Here is a 15,690-nt window from a genome sequence, read left to right on the forward strand (position 1 = left end):
GTTGTGGAACATTTGCCACAGAACCCAGTATGCTGCAGAGGGTTATGAGACACCCCTCCTCCAAATAGTTGTCTTTAAAAATAATAATAATACAGAAGTGTTCTTGTGTTAATAATAATAAATTTTTATTATTTATGGGTTTCCCCAGCCACTCTAGGCAGCTCCCACTAGAATATTAAAAACACAATAAAACATCAAACATTAAAAACTTCCCTGTCTGTGGCAGAATGATTCCTCCAGCATGGATACACTCAATAGCACCATACTGACATCTTAGGATTATAGACCATGCCATGGGATCAAGTGGACTATAGTCCACAAAGACTTAGGCAGTAATAAGTTTATTAGTCTTCAGGTGCCACAAGATTCTTTAAGATTATATTTATGTGTGCGTATATATGTACATGCACAGCTCTCATGCCTTTAATAGAAGTCTCACATGCACAAAGATTAACCTGACTCATAGCATTTCTGTCTCATCCCTACACTTTTCTTCTTCTTTTGCCTCCCCCTCCCCCCCCCCCCGGTCTTTTGTCTCTGGCATATTTGCTTGCTTTTTGGGGTGGGGTGCAGTCTGTATGTCTGGTGCTCTCTGGGTGTGTTGCACTACAATTCCCATCAACACTAGCTGGCACAAGCAATGTTGGCTGGGGCTGATGAGGGCTACAGTCCCAAACACCTAGTTGGCATGAGGGTGAGTGATATGTCCTTGCTGCTAGTTGCTGATAAACAGATAAGGTTATTTGTCAGAAAGGACAACTAATTTTAGAGCATATGGAATGACTAAGTGTGCTGGGGATCTTGATTGGCACTATTTCTCTGGGTTATTTATTTAACTACTTTATTTCATGAAATTTATATACCACTTGATTGTAGGAAATAACAGCCCCCTCAGAATGCTTTACAAAAAGACCGAAGCAATTTTTTTTTTTAACTATTAAAAACTACTATTTGGAACATTTCAAAAACTAATTAAAATCAGTGATAAATTGAAAACCAGATTAAAGCAAATGCCAAGATTCTGCATAGCTTACCTAAACAAAAACATTTTTAGCAGGCACCAAAAGAGCACAGTGGGGGAATCTGCCTAACGTCCATAGGCAGGGGGTTCCCAAGCGTGGGTGCTGTCACACTAACAGATTGATATCTGATGAAGGCAGAATAAGTATTATGTGACACCTAGTTTATTTAAATAAAATAAACTGAGCCAGTTGGAGATCTTCTGGCATGGAAATGAAGCCATAAGCTTCACCTTCTTAATTTCTCGCCAGGGAGGGGCGAGAAAGGGCAATCACCTTCCCAAACAAGCTTATTCCCTCCCTCCTTCCATTGTTGGACCTCAGTGGTTACTTGAAGGAAATGCACTCTTTGCAGGGACAAGACCATAAACCAGACATCAAAGTCAGACAGCAATGGTAAGCATCCTCAGTTGGAAATGAGCATCGTTGAAATATGTTTAGCGTTGGTGGAAATATGCCTTGATGCCTCATGTGGGACGAAGCGCACATACCCAAATGCACTTTGCCTCTTCTGTGCATAATACTTCCTCACCACCCTGAATAACACCAGTGCAACCTTATGTACATACACTTTCTTGTTTCTGTGCATGGCAGGGAAAGATTGTTGGCAGGCAAGCTTATTCTGAGATTCCTATCCCCTCATTGAAGAGCCCCTGATAAACTTTCAAAGAAATCCAGGCTTTCTGAAAGACGATTTGAAAACCACTGTGCTCAATAAATGAGGCCCATATAAGTGGCAAACCATTTCCTCTGCTTCTGTTTTTCTTTTTCTTCTGATACACTGTTTCCACACCATTATTTACTATCCAATTCTCCAGCTGAGACTTACCTCATGATTTCTTTGCCAAACCATTGTCTTCGCTCCCGATGCAGTCCTATTTACCGGTTTTAATATTGCTTTGATGTTTGGCCATAAACATAATAAGTGAGCTATATTAACATCATTTCAAATCTTATTTCAAGGCTAATCTTCCATGCTGTCAGTGCCTCTTAATTCCTGCTCTGACTAGTTTTCTGAGTGAGTGCCTCAATTTATTTACTGCAGGGTGCATTCAGTTCAACACTCACATAAGCTTATCTTAAATCTAGTTCCAGCATGTTGTCATCAAGAAATGTTGCAATCTACTTAAACCTGCTCATAATTGGGCAGTTTTTATGGTGAGGCTGAAAAAGCAGTATTTCTTTAGGGTCTATTAATACGGAGAAAATCCTATATACTAAGAGCAAATATTATGCAATGGTGAGTCTGTTTATAGCCTGAATGGCACCATCCATGCAAGTGAGACTCCAGAAAAACCCAAGGATTTCTGATGTACGAAAGGTCTTTAGAAAAGTCAGGAAAGGGAAGCAAATCCCTTAACAGATCATACTCGGAAGGCGCTCCTTAAATTCCCTTGGTGTCCAGAGCTCAAAGCAGTGATTTTGAAATAAATCTGTTTGGGATTTCTTAAGCCACAGCATGATTACAGTGCTCTGTTGAAGCCAACTTTAGGATCTTTCAATCAAAGGGCAGGGTATAAATCTAAGCCAGGGAACCCCCTGGGGACCTCATTCCTCTGGTGGGGGGGTCTATACACAAAAGTGGGAAGAGAAATGAAAGTCTGCTTTGTCCAGTAAACTGCTTTCTCCACATACTCACACACACCCCTCTTATCCTCCATTCAGACAAGCAAGAAGCTTTATTGGAGTTCAAGGACCCATTCCAGCCAAGGAGGGTGCAGATCCAGACTCCTTAGCGGTGTGGCCTGGGGGGGGGATGTGAATGAGGAGAGACCCAAGGAGCAGATTGAAAGACCAGAGGGGCACATTTGATCCCTAGGCTTGAGAGTTTCCGACCATGGTATAATTTTTTTAAGCAAAGAAGCATTGCTGATAAAGAGCTTTCTGTAGTTTGTCTCTACATGGAAGCTGTGTGAACAGAGGCACCATCTTCCGAAGAGCATCGAGGGGCCCCAATGTGATGTCCTGACGTCATTACTTGCCCAACTCCATGTTCAGCCTTAACAATGGGGCCCCCAACCCCCTCAAAAACAATTGAGGGAGCCCAAAGAAACTCAGCCTGCAGGACCGAGCCTATGGCAGTTAAGAAGTTTGCTTTGTGATCATTTGGGCAGGGGACCACAATCATGGTTGCAGAACTGGCCCTCTCCATATACTCGATGTTCAATTTTGGGTTGCTGTACCCAGTGGCTTCTGTGCATATGGTGCACAATGCATATGTTCCAACCAATATGGATACTGGGCAGGTAGAGTAGGGAGGATGAGCTTCCGCCACTCTAATTTTCCCCTGCTCCCACAATGCATACAAGATGACTACAATGATAATTAATTTTATTATTTGAACCTCACCCATCTGGCTGGGTTGCCCCAGCCACTTTAAGATGAACTTAAATAAATTGAATTGCCCCTTATTACAATAATGTTTTGTATAGGAAGACGCCTTTAGCAAATTACCATAACATTGAAGGAATTGCCTAAAAAAATAAAAATCTAAATATTCTTGTAACCCATAGTTTGTCATGCATTTTCACAAAGGACTTGACACTTTCACCTGAGTTCTAATTGTCCCTTGTTGTGGCATACTAATTGATTCTTTTGATATCTGCTTTGGAAGAAATCGCTCTTTTATCTTCATGCTAATTAAGAGAAAGCCTAGAGCTCTATCTTCTAGAAGAACAGGGAGAAAAAACAATATTGGCTTTGAGTTTAAAATGCACACTTTATTATTGGAGATGGGGAGTGGACTGGTTGCAGCTTGTAACTCATTCCTCTTTCTTAGGGATAAAAAGAGCACATTGTTTTTGCCTTGTACATTTTGGGTGACAGTCCTTGCAGCAGAATATGTTACTGGATAGTCCAATCTCTTTGTGCAGAGTCCTGTAGTGGTTCTTTGTGGTCTAATCCCTGTGGTTGTGCAAGCAGGGGAACACATGCAAGCCCTACCCCAAACATAATTAAAAAGACTTATAGAATCATAGAGTTGGAAGGGTTCACAAGAGTAATCTAGTCCATCCCCCTGCAATGCAGGAATCTTTTGCCCAACGTGGGGCTCAAAAACCCATGACCCTGAGATTACGAGTCTCATGCTCTACCAGAAATTTGAGGTGAGACTCGAATCTCCTAGGGGAAGGGATTCCACAGGTGGAGCACCTCCACTGAAAAGGAACTGGTTTTGCACAATAAGTTTCTGCTGTTCATGGGACTGAACACAGGACTTTCCAACAGCTCTCTAAGCCCAAGCCAGAAGGAACTTGAAGAAGTGCTTCTCTAAGTATTTGGGCCCCAAATCATTTGGGCCTTTATAAAGGTAAAGGACCCCTGGCAAAGTCCAGGCAAAGGCGACTATGGGGTTGCAGTGCTCATGTCACTTTCAGGCCAAGACAGCCAGCGTTTGTCCACAGACAGCTTTCCGGGTCATGTGGCCAGCATAACTGAACCACTTCTGACACAACGGAACACCGTGATGGAAACCAGACCGCACGGAAATGCTGTATACCTTCCCACCACAGCAGTACCTATTTATCATCTTGTACTGACGTGCTTTCGAACTGCTAGGTTGGCAGGAGCTGGGACAGAGCAATGGGAACTCACCCCGTTGTGGGGATTCAAACCACTGACCTTCTGATCGGCAAGCCCAAGAGGCTCAGTGTTTTAGACCACAGCAGGACCCGCATCCCTTTATATGCTAGTATCAAAACCTTGCATTGGGCCTGGTAGTGTATTGGCAGCCAGTACAATCTTCAGGGAATCAGGATTATATGACTCCAGTTAGAAACGCTGCTTATTTATCAATTCTCTCAAAAGAATTTATTTGGAGACACCATAATCACAAATAAAAATTAAGATTCCCCTATCAGAACTAATCTATCTCTGATCTAGGTTCTATCACTTTCCAACTTGGCCTCAGACAAAATGCCAGTGCTGGGAATTCTGGGCTCCAGTGTCATTTTCATTAATTTTCTCAAACTGCTTAGATGAAAATGGTTCAGTTTTTTAATATGCTAGCTATGTGTTGTCCAGGTTTCACAAGCATAAAAGAGAGTCAATACCATGGCTTACACCTGTCTTCTCCCAAAGCTACTCATAAAGTCTGTCCAATGCTACACTACTCTTGACCATTTGATTTGTGATTTCATCATCAATATTTGATTCATGAGAGAAGGTACTTTCCAAGTATGTGAATATATCCCCCAGCTGGTCTCCAACAGTAATTTCTGGTGGAGCATAAATCTTAACCTCGGTTGTTTGATATAAAACCTCTCTTTTTCAGGCTAATGATTAGCTCAAAAGAAAAGTGTACATGCTGCTGAAAAATGATCCATCATTGTTGTATATTCCCTTGAGAATTACCTACTAAGGCCCAATCATCTACAAACAATAGTTCCTCAACCGTTTCTTCAAGCACCTAAGGTCTCCTGTACATGAATCTGGGGAAATAAACTGTTGCCAAGCTACTCCTGGGAATGTATCAAACTTCTGTCAATGTAGTTGGACTTTCTTGTCTGCGTAACACCAACACTGGGGTTTGTGTAGTATTTTTGTAAACGCATACCCTCCAACATTCTTCAGATGAAAATAGGGACGTTTCTCACTGCCCCCCTCACTCCCCCTCCTCAACCCTTCATTTTTCTCTTCCTTCCCCTGCAGAGCATTTCCACCAACACTACACCAACGAGACACAGCATACACCGTCCTTAGAAAACCCCATAATCGTTATTTTATTTTAGTTTATTCTTTGGTAGATTTCCAAAAAGAAAACCCCCTGTCCTGAACACCGGCTGACTGTTTTTAGAGAGCCGAACAGGGTTTAAAATGTTTATCATTGGGAATCTTTGTATAAAATGTCCTTGATTTCATTGTAATCTGCATTGTCGTCATGTTTGTTGCAGGATTTAAGGACACCATTTTTATTTTTATTTTACCGTAGGATAATATCTGCCCCATTATGTTGCAAGGGGAGAACTGGAAGCATCATACCATAGATTGGAATCGTGGTTCCTTGCCTTCTTTCTCTCTGTCAGAAGTTACTCACCCAGCATGAGTGATGGGATAAAGAATGATGAACTCAGAGGTGAGCCTAATATTTCATTCAGCAAAACACTTCATCTCCGCAGTATAGTCCCATGGGAAAGGTAAAGGACACCTAGCAAACAAACATGTAGCCCAAAGCAATTATATGCATATAAGAGTTGGAGTAGTAGAGCAGTTTCTATGGGGGTAACCTGTTTGACCTGATGAATCCCTTGTTTGTCATCCTGGCTTAGCTCCAGCATCAAGCTACAGCCAAGGACAAACATCCACAGCCTCTTTAGAATGATTGTCTTTCTGACTGGCATCTACATCGTTTAATAGATCTGATAGCAATGTCTACTCTGCTGACATATCGGGTTTTTGTAACTTGGATTATTCAGTTCCTATGAGCATGCAGATTTTTGAACAGGGTGAGAACAAAGCATTGGTAGATTGAAGTCTCAATGCTCCATTTGTTTCATACAATCAGCTAGGGGGCAGCATTATAAACTGGGGTCATCAGTGTAGTGTCTGTTGATGCAGTAGTACTGTTGAAGTCTTACTCTGGTGCCCACCAAGCCTCTGGACCCTTACTCATGGCCCCTTCACCATTAGGTGGTAAAGGGAGTTGCCTTCCACCCCCTCCTTTGAAAAGTACAAAGAGCTGAAGGAGGAAGTTGGAAGGGTGATGCTCTTTGTCACTTCCTCTTCACCTCTATGTGCTTTTCAAAACTCTGATCAACACCCAAGCTGCTAACCTGAGACTTGAAAAGCACATAAAAGTGAAAGAGGAAGTGGGACGCATGCTGTTCTTCACACTTTCTCTTTTAGCACTATGCACACTTTTACCTAATGCATGTATTTTTGTAAATGTTTGTTGCTTGGAGAAGTGGATAATTGCAAAATGTGTATAAGTGTGAATTTTGAATGAGGGCTGTGCTTCAGATCTCATGTTGCTTCGGAGAGGGCAGATGTGATAGATGCTCCTTTAAATGTGAATCAAATCACATTTCTCCACACCATCCCTACACCACAAACAGATCCAACATTGGCATCAACTACAGTCATACCTCATGTTACGTCCGCTTCATGTTACATTATTTCAGGTTACGTCCTGCAGCAACCCGGAAGTACCGGAAAGGGTTACTTCTGGGTTTCGCCGCTCACGCATGCGCAGACACACAAAATGACATAACATGCATGCACAGAAGCACAAATCACAACCTGTGCGTGCGCAGACACGCCGCTGCGGGTTGCACTTTTTTCATGTTGTGAACGGGCCTCCGGAACGGATCCCATTTGCAACCGGAGGTACCACTGTAACCAGATTCAGCTAGCCTTCTAGCTGGAGTAACCTGCAAGTTAGGAAAGCGCTCTCTCTCTCTCTCTCTCTCTCTCTCTCTCTCACACACACACACACACACACACACACACACAGATGAACCATAGAAGATTACTAAAATTGCTTGTGAATTTGACTTCACCTGTGCAACTGATCAAAGGTCTGTGGGGTTCCTTCTAGATGGTTTTCACCCAGCTATGTAGCTGAATGCTGCAGAACACCAATACCAAAGGGGTGCTGTGGGGTTTTTAAACACTACAACCCCTCTAGCTAAATAAGAAAACTGAATATTATTATGAGTTTGGTGGGGGAGGAAGTAAGCTGTATGTAAGACCTTTTTAACTCCCCAATCCAGCAAGTATGAAAATGTAGAGGTGACAACCTGGGTGATGGGCCATTAAGGGAAGCAAAGGAAAGGGGATCTGTGTGAGATGGCAATTGGGTGGGGCCCCTCTCTCAGTGGAGAGCAGAGTTGGGCGGTGATGAGACCTAGAAGAAAAACAGCAAGCTGGAGAGTCAGAGCAATGTTTGATTTCTGTTTGAATCCAAGGCTGCAGCTATGGGAGAAACAAGATCCTTTTGGGGTGTTAATGCTGTGAACCTCTCCATCATAGGCTCAGGTAGTATATATGTGTAAATAAACCATATATCATAAAGATACTGCAGTCTCTGCTGTGCCTTGTTCCAAAGGAAAACATGAACACTGGGTAAGTGACTGAAACCCCTGGAATCTCACACTGGTTAGGGTTTGTTCAACAATATGTTTGGTTAAAGGTTAAAGGAACTGGCAGAAAACAAATATGAGGGAAGGTTTATTGCTAGTGATTTTTTTTCTAGAAAAAAAGATGCCAGTACTTAAAAATGACCATCTCTCCAAGAAAAGAAGAGCTGACAGATACCTAGTGTGACTGGACATACATCTGACCCCTTAACAGGCAGGGGGAGGGTTGGAGAGCGGATTGTGAACAGCAATGCTCTGCACGGCCTTAGTGGGGAGACAGCCTGGCCCTTCCACTGTCACAGGAGTGAGGCAAGATGCTGCTTAGCTGCACACATAAGGAGACGTCAAACAGGTGGCCAGAGGCAGCAGCTAGTGGGCCAGGAATGGACTGGGTAAGCAACAAGAGAGCATAGCATGCCCACCTAGCACTGGTGGCAGCAGTAGTGCCCTGCTCCTCCTCCTCCTTGCAGCCCGCAACATGTGAAGGGGCGCCCAAGTCTCCCCCTTCATGCTGTGATGGGAGTCCACCAACTTGGTAGCCACAGGCTCTACCAGCTGCCTGCCCTCAAGCCAACCTCTTGCTTGGCACTGGTGGCCGGGTGTGGAAGTGGGACAGCATGAAGGGTGAGCCAAGCACTACTCATCTCCCTCAGTGTTGCCTACTGCAGTTTCCATGTTGCACCAAGCTCCCAAACTCTTGTATCACTTATTGTTCCAGAAGGAAGAGAAGGTGTGAGTGACAGAGAGCCCAATTAGCAATGGGAAGCTTCTGAGTTTGGGGCGACTGAACCTCATGGCTCCTTTTATCCCTTTTGTGCTCCTTAGCTGAGATTTGTGGTTGATTTTTTGTTGTTTGGGGGAAGAAAAGTGCTGGTACTGTGTACCATTGAGTACCGTCAGAAGAAAAAAAGCGCTGGTTATTGCATACTTTAAAAAGGAAAGAATTAGGATGAAGCACAATAAGAAAAAGAAGGAAAGTGAAAGTATCTCTTAAGAAAATTCAGGTGTCTCGTAGTTAAGATGCAACCCAGGCAAGTTTCTTTTCAAGAAATGAAAGTGATGGATAGATAGTATGACACAGTATGAGGTATCAATTTTAATTTTCGAGTGAAAATAAAACTAAGAGGGAGCCCTATCTTATGAATCATAGATTGCAGAGTACCACATCTGATGAGAGGTTGAGCTAGTTTTAAAGGTGGCTAGAACATATGCAAATGAGAGGAAAGGATTGTGATGGAGTGAGTGAGCTGAATTGTTATTAAGAAGAAGCAATGCTAAATCTGTTGTTATACTTTATTATAAAACAAAGAAGTGTAAATAAGGTGGAAAAACTGACCCTCTGGAGTAAAATCCAACATTGGTATTCTGATATAAGAACGTTAATATGAAAGGCAGAATATATTATTAGCTTATAAAAGCATGAAATAGGACCTAACATCAAGAGCTTGATTCATTCTACATACATTTTCCTGTCCCATGCAATACTAACATTTACCAATAGATGCCCTAAGAGATCTCTCTTAAAGTGAACTAGCTGGTACTGAAATAAGACCAAATAGTAACCTCAGCCCTTTTTTGTTTATAAGGTGTACTTATATACATGCTTAAGGTCACTATGTCTTCATATTTCAAAGCTATATTGACTACTAGACTCCCTCAAGTCAGCTCCATTCATAATTTTTTCAAAGTTTCATTTTCAATGACAATTTAAAGATTTTTAAGTTTATGAGCTCATTAAAATATAATCATTTTTAGTTTTACTTGTTCAAATAGTTAATAGATGCAACTGTGCATCACTATGCATCCTTATTATTAGCTTATTTCAGGCTTCAATAAAACCAGAGCGCTTTTACCAGAAAGAATAGAGTAGGTTGCTGCCAATATAGAATTGCATCCTTACTGAATTTAACATGACTAGATCTTGTGTGTGTGGCTTTTTAATGTGCACGTTATATGCATAATTAGGCATTGCGTAGTCTGAATACGGTTATGGTTACTTCCTGTATGATATCTTGCTTCCAACTCATTCTTAAACAAACAAAAAAAGAAACTTTATTATTATTATTGTTGTTGTTGTTGTTGTTGTTGTCACTTTCATACAGAATGGTTATTGACATAAACACATACAAAATGGAGTAAGTATATATATATTTACACTCATTCATTATGAAGTTTTTGCAGCATTGACGAGAGGAAGTTTGTATTAAATTCATTATATATACATATATATGCTTTCAAATTGCAACCCTTCTTCCAATAAGCTACATGGTTATTTTCTATGCCTCCTTCTCTCCTCGCAACAAACCTTAGAGGTAGGTTAGGTTCAGACCAAGCACAATGAGCTTTGTGGCTAAGTAGGATCTGAATTCAGAACTTTCCAGTCCAAATGTAAGGTCACATCCACACTACATATTTAAAGCACTCTTATACAACTTTCACAGTTGTGGCTTCCCCCAAAGAATCCTGGGAACTGTGGTTTGTTAAGGAGAGAACTTAGGAGAGAGTGGCAGAAAGAGAATGAGAAAAAAGTAGAATAAAAGCTAGAAAAAAGGAGTTACAGAAAGAGAAAGTGTCTCCAGATAGCTAACATTTATTTTATATATATAATCATAATTAATAATACACCTTGTTACAGCCATCATTTCATAATAAAATACAAATAAGGGTGTATTATTTCATTTGCAATGGATGACAAAAAGAAACAACCTGGAAAATGTATATATATATATTTTTAAAAAAAACCTACAAGGGAAGGGCAGTATGCACCTGATCCTTCATTTGTCAGAATGTGTTATGGTTGACTCATTCAATCATATTCACTGTGTGAAAACTACAGCTATTATATATTAAAGCTTGACTGTGTGAAATCAGAACCACAGGGACTATCCCAGAAACAGCCTTCATATCAATCAAGTAGGCATGCTTACCAAATGGCATACTTATTAGCTTAGATGTGAGCTCTGCACTCAACAAAATTATGAGGTAGAGCCATTGCTAAACATGTAGTTCAACTCCCAGCTGAACTTGGTCCATAACACTGCCAGCCTAGGCCCAAATAGAACCTTTGCTGTGCCAGGATGTGGGCTTCCAAAGGGTTAGATTAACTGCAATAGCAAAAGAGTCAACATGAATCGTATTGTTAGAAACATAGGATGCTACCTTGTACTACGTTAGATGATTTCTCCATCTAGCCTAGTAACTCTGACTAGGAGAAGGTCTTCTTCCCCAGTCCTGCAATTCTTTTAACTGGAGCAAGGATTGAACTGGTGACCACCCGCAAGCCAAGCTTTTGCTTTACCACTGAGCTGTGGTACAAAGCCCCCATTGACAAGCTGGGCTCTCTTCCGTCTTTCCTACTTACATCAAGTTTTAGTTTACAAGCAGCTGTTGCATGGAATTTTTAGTTCTAAACATTTGTAGAAGCACTGTCTGAGGACTAGTGTCTACTATCAGCATAATCAAGAACAGAATCCTAGGCCGAACTTTTCTCTCTGGCAGGCTACCTGTTTACCTGCTGGAAAGTTGTATGTGTGTGAGAGAGAAAGTGTTGATTGTGTAATTTACTATATATAAAGGTAAAGGGTAAAGGGACCCCTGACCATTAGGTCGGTCCAGTCATGACTGACTCTGAGGTTGCAGCGCTCATCTCGCTTTACTGGCCGAGGGAGCCGGCGTACACCTTCCGGGTCATGTGGCCAGCATGACTAAACCGCTTCTGGCGAACCAGAACAGCACACGGAAATGCTGTTTACCTTCCCGCCGGAGCGGTACCTATTTATCTACTTGCACTTTGACGTGCTTTCAAAGTGCTAGGTTGGCAGGAGCAGGGACCGAGCAATGGGAGCTCACCCCGTCATGGGAATTCAAACCGCCGACCTTTTGATTGGCAAGTCCTAGGCTCTGTGGTTTAACCCACAGCGCCACCTACGTCCCCAATTTACTATATATACTATATAATTATATATTGGTCATCATCAGAAGCATAGTGCAGAGCAGTTTCCGGTTCCAGATGAAATGGGGTCCGGGAATTGTTAGCACTCTTGAGAAGTCTTTCATTCAGAGCTGAGAAGTCCTCCTTGTCAGAGTTCTTTCCCTGAAGTTCAGTTGATGTTCCGAGAACTATTAACCAAAGAAGAATACCTTTACACCAAGCTGCTTCCTGTATCTTCACAGTGGAAAAGTAGGAGGCAGATGGTAGACTGGATAGCTACAATTTCCTTTGCCAGCTTGCCTAGAGCAAAGACCTCCCTTGAGCAGAGGAACGTAGCTGCTGGCAATCCTCTACTTTCCATCTATTTTGTGCAATTTGAGTAATGCACTGAGAATGCACTGGAGCAAGGAATATTGCTGCCATGAATAAGGATGGCAGAGCCTATTCTGAACAGAAGATCAGTGTGGAATACTTTTATTATAAATGATGGTGATTAAGGGAAAGGATTAGGTATGAAGCCTGTCACTCTAACTCAGCCATTTATACACATCATGAACAGGAGTGGGAGGATCAGGCAATCAATGTTCCTTCATTTTCTTTCCTCATGCTGATTGATCACAGTACCAGAGAGGGAAGAAAGAAGCCCAGATGTTAGGTTCACACAGATGCAGAGAAAAAGAAAAATCTATTTTCATCAGAAGGTCTGCTGATATGGGCACATATGTTTTGTTTTCTTGGAGTAGTCCTCAGTTCATTTCGGCGGAGGGAAGATTTCAGTGTGCAAAAAATATATATATGCATGCACCTATCTAGTTCTTCCTTTAAAATGAGTGGGGAATTTTTTATGGGTGGAGAACTCAATATATTTTTTGACTACAGCTTCAATCAGCACTAGTCACAATGGCCAATTGGTTGGAATGGTGGAAGTTGTGGAAGCACAGAACCATAGAATTTTAGAGTTGCAATGCAGGAATATGCAGCTGTCCCATACAGGAATCAAACCTGCAACCTTGGCGTTATCAGCACCACATTCTGACCAACTGAGGGTTCAACCACAATTGGAAAGCAACTATGATTCTAAATTCTCCTTGCCTGCCTTATGAAATTCAAGGCTCCCGTGACTGGGAGGGAAAACTAGAATGAAACATTTGTTTCTTTTACCTTTCTATGGTATGATGGCCAAGCACACAAAGGAAATCTCTTAACTTCCCTGGCTGAATTAGCAGGAGGCCTCCTAAACAAGAAAATGTTTTAAATATTTGTCAAACGAGCAAAGGAGATGAATCAAGTATTCAATTTTTATGTTATTTCACCTGCCAACCTAATGAATTTTCAGTGTTTTAGCTACCACCGATGACTTACTGCTTCTTACATCCTTCAAATGGCAAATCTTTTAAAATGCAAAGTTAAATAAGAGTAATTGTCCTTGTGTACAAACAGACATACCGGAGCTGTAAAACTACTCTAAAATTCATTACAATATATCACAAAACCGCTTAACGAAAGATACAGGATGCATCCAACTATTGCACAGCACTGGTGAGTGCTTTGAATGTAACTATTAAGGCTGCAGAATGAAAACAAAACAAACATGAACAGCCAGGCAGCATGCATTGGGAGCTGTTAAATAAAACAAATTGTAAAGAATATTGCAAAATGTAGCGTATTACAGTGCATCTGGCAAGATACTGTCAAATACTATCCAAATTAAAGAGCTCTGGAAAGCAAAAACAGGAAACTAAGCACTAGGAATTCCTTCTGCCTACCGGCTAATTATGAAATACTGCGTATGTTCACCATAAAGAAGATTGTACATGCCTACATTAGAACAAGGTACAAATATATAATCAAGAGACAGTTAATGTTGTAGCACAGCTGAGGCCTAGAGAACCCGAAACCATCAGCTCTAAGCTACAGGCAGTAATAATGAAACAAACTAGTCCTTTATTTTTATTTTTATAAAAACCACTGATGCACCAGATAATTCAGTTGCCTAAAGATTTTCTTCCTTCTCCTACTTTTCTGGAATGTGCCACACAAAAATAAAGGTACATATTGGCTGCCCAGATGTAGTGTTCAGAGTCATTTCCCCCCAATAAACATGTTTTCCCCCTCACCAGCAGTAAATGTTGTTATAATAACCCAATGCATAAAGAGGAAAGAATTAACAAAGTTTGTGTACAACAAATGAACAGAAATAATTATAATTAAATGAGAGCTTGTAAAATTAGATGTCACAGTAGGAGTCCAAAAATAGAAAAGAAACAACAGGAATGTGATTAGTAGATAAATATAATTCATTATACATACAGGGAAAATGGAGAATGAGATTTTCCTAATTCATGCTTATTGCATTCTCTTGTGTATGTATTTAGTGTCTAAATGATAAAATTGCAGCGGACATGGAATTAAACAACTAGAATATTTTCATACAGTTCTCTTGCTGTCTGTAAAATCAGCATTCTATTGACACAACATACTATCAATTGTTACAGGTAAAGCTGGTCAGAGCACAGAGGACAAGGACAAGTTGCCATGACATCATAGACTAATGGAAGCTGGAAATGTACAAAGGAAACAGTAATTTGTTGGCAGTATCTTAAACCAGCTGCAGTATGAGATAGGTTATTTACCCAGATAGGCTATTAAACTATGAGCAATTCAAATAAACACCCTGATGTATCCAATGATGGTTTTGCCTTTGCAGACTTGGGACACATCATTTTTGCTGATCCGCCTCACCTATGTAACCCCTATGTCCCACCCCTAGAAGACCCTTCAGCACAGAATGGGATACACTGTGGAGGGACTACAGTGGGGAAAGGGGACTAGCCAAAAAGTAAAATACCCTGATTTGTGCTAGCAGAAGGTAACAACATTTTCACCTGCCCATCTGGCTGAGTTGCCACTCTAGGTGGCTTCCAACACAAATAAAAAATAACATAACATCAAACATTAAAAACTTCCTAATGCAGGGCTGCCTTCAGATGTCTTCTAAAAGTTGTGTAGTCCTTTATCTGCTTGACATCTAATGGGAGGGCATTCCACAGGGTGGGAGCCACTGCCGAGAAGGCCCTCTGCCTAGTTCCCTGTAACTTCACTTATAGCAGTGAGGGAACCACCAGAAAGCCTTTGGAGCTGGACCTCGGTGTCCAGGCTGAATGATGTGGGTGGAGATGCTTGTTCAGGTATAGTCATGATTGGATGTAAGCCAGCTGTGAGAAAAATCCTGACAGTTGCTCAAGTCAATTTGAGTATTGCCAATGCAACTGAAAGGACACATAATTCTTCACCTTTTGTCTCTCTCCTTCTCTCTCATACACACACACACACACACACACACAGTGCCAGAATATTTGCATGATCATCAACACTACTTTGTGAATGGTCCACTGTGCTTAACCTACATACATTTATGCTTTAACAGAATTATTAGAGTGAAATGGAGATACACTATATATATGCATTTTCTCACTGATCTCATAGTTGTAGATTCCTCTTTCTGCACCCATGTAAAACCCTGTCAAATTACGATAAGCATGCTTTCGATGAGGTGAACTCGGATCCAAACATATGTGACAATAATAGTCTACCTATCCATATAAGCACAATTTCATGTAAGATAATATATGCTTTCAGTGGCTTTAACATGTAACATATCTAGAAA

Source organism: Podarcis raffonei, chromosome 9, assembly GCF_027172205.1.
Source record: "Podarcis raffonei isolate rPodRaf1 chromosome 9, rPodRaf1.pri, whole genome shotgun sequence".
Taxonomy (NCBI): Eukaryota; Metazoa; Chordata; class Lepidosauria; order Squamata; family Lacertidae; genus Podarcis; species Podarcis raffonei.